Here is a 2,285-nt window from a genome sequence, read left to right on the forward strand (position 1 = left end):
TTTAATGCTTTATTTATTTCTGAGAGAGAGAGAGAGAGAGAGAGAGAATGAGAGAGAGAGAGAGAGCAGGGGAGAGTCAGACACAGAATCTGAAACAGGCTCCAGGCTCTGAGCTAGCTGTCAGCACAGAGCCTGACGCGGGGCTCGAACCCATGAACTGTGAGATCACGACCTGAGCCAAAGTTGGATGCTTAACCGACTGAGCCACCCAGGCGCCCTCCCCTCCCTTTTTTGTGGAGTTCTCATGTTACCTCCTTCTGGGAAATGCTGCTCTTGTATTCTGGTCTCAACAGCAGTATAAAGGGCAATCAGAAGCAGATGTAAGCTTTAGAGCTGCAGCCTGGGGCTCTGGTTCTCAAAGCGTAATCCAAGGACATCAGCATCCCCTGGGAGCTTGTTAGAAATGCAGATTCTTAGACCTTGCTCCAAATTTACTAGGAAAATCTGAGAGTCAGGCTTAAAAATCTGCATTTGAACAAATCTTCCAGGCAATCCTAATGCCTAATAAAGTGTGAGAACTACTTTTCAAAGGGAAGGGATACACAGCTAACTCCTCTGTACAGTCAGGTGGGAGCTGGGTCCAGAAGGACCACCCCAGATGGCACTGCTCCCACACATGTCTTCAGTCAATTACATCGACAGTGATTTATTCCCTTGCTCTGTTGCTGAACTGAGCTTATCCGTGCATCGTATTGGGAAAACTGACTTTTATGTCTAAATCAGCCCTTCTGGTGCTTATTCCTGTTTGAAGTTTTTCCATGCATCTGTATCCAAGTTCTTCTGTGTCAAACCTCTTCAGATTTTGCTATCTCAGGTGTGGCCTGCTCTTTTGCACTGTTTGGAAGTTGTCTATATATATTCTATGCATATACATGTATATATACATATACACATATATATGCATATATAATCTGTGTACACACATATTCATATATATGTGTATGTATGCACAAACAATAATTAAGAAAATATGTATATGAATATACATTCAGGGACATATGTGTGTATGTCCATATGTATGTGTGTATATGTATTCCCTCTACCTCCCTTGTTAGAGAGATCTACTGAATTGCACTGTGGAATTGCACCTGGGGACATTGGTCCATGCTACCACTAAATTCTGTGGATTCTTCCTATTCTCTTCCCTCTTCTGTAGTTCTACTGCTGCTCTATGCTTTAGGTCCCTTTTACCTTTCACTGAAACTATCTCAATAGCTTCCTCAAGTATCTTCTGACTTCTAAGACCTTATCTATACAAGGACAGTAAGGGCAATGAGTACCAAGAAGAAAAGCAGAACAGACTTAATGAACCTTTCTTTCTAAATCTGTTGCCTCCTTTGTAAAATCGAGATAATCCAATGCCAGTTATGGAAAGCAACACTTGCCATTTAATGAAAAAATCTAAGTAAGTTAAAACTTTTTTCAGTGTAATAGATAAAGATATTATGGCTATCCGCAAATAACACTTTTGCATGAGTTGACTTTTCCCAGCAATTCCCACTAATGATAGGGTGTGCACATTGTGGCTTTTAATTCTGTGTTTCTCTAATCCCAAGATTTTACTGTAAGACAAACCAGTAATATGATAGTAGTCCTTCAGAAAATAAAAATGAAAACCCCCACCACACTAAACATATATATAGGTTATAAGAAATATTCATTAACATGAGAAGTGTTATGGTGAATAATGGAGGAGAATTATGGTGAATACAGAAACCATAATCGTGCGATTTCATGCTAGCACTCGGATAGTAGCTGAGCTCTCTGAGGTTTGGGTGTTGACTTCTTCCATTCTATGGAAAAGGAAATTGAGGGTCGGAAGACATCAACAAGTTGCCTATTTTACAAACTGTGAAAACAGATGGAACCATATGTCTCAGCAATTTCCAATTCCAGGCTCTTTTTGGTACCCTGTCCTGCACTTTGTAGGTCAAAAATGATCACCACTTATTTACAACATAGGCTTGGAATACTGTTCTCTTAAGTGAAATGGCAATTTAGCCTACTTAATAATTTTAGAAAAACACATTTCTTCATTCTTTCTCATGTACTAACAATAAAAATGGCATCACTATTCCTAGGAAGTGAAAACTATCCCAGTTTCTCATTGAGAATTTTATTAACTTTTACCCTCCAACAATTTAATGGGCAAGGAAAATCCTTAACAACTTGGTCTCCACTTGAAATACAGAGGATTTTTCTTTTTTATCACCGCACGTCTAATTGAAAGTAAATAAAAGTTACACAGCTTCCTGTGAAACCATGTATTTTCTCGCAACTTTAAG

This window comes from Hyaena hyaena, unplaced genomic scaffold, assembly GCF_003009895.1.
Source record: "Hyaena hyaena isolate Hyena2069 unplaced genomic scaffold, ASM300989v1 scaffold_1409, whole genome shotgun sequence".
Classification (NCBI taxonomy): Eukaryota; Metazoa; Chordata; class Mammalia; order Carnivora; family Hyaenidae; genus Hyaena; species Hyaena hyaena.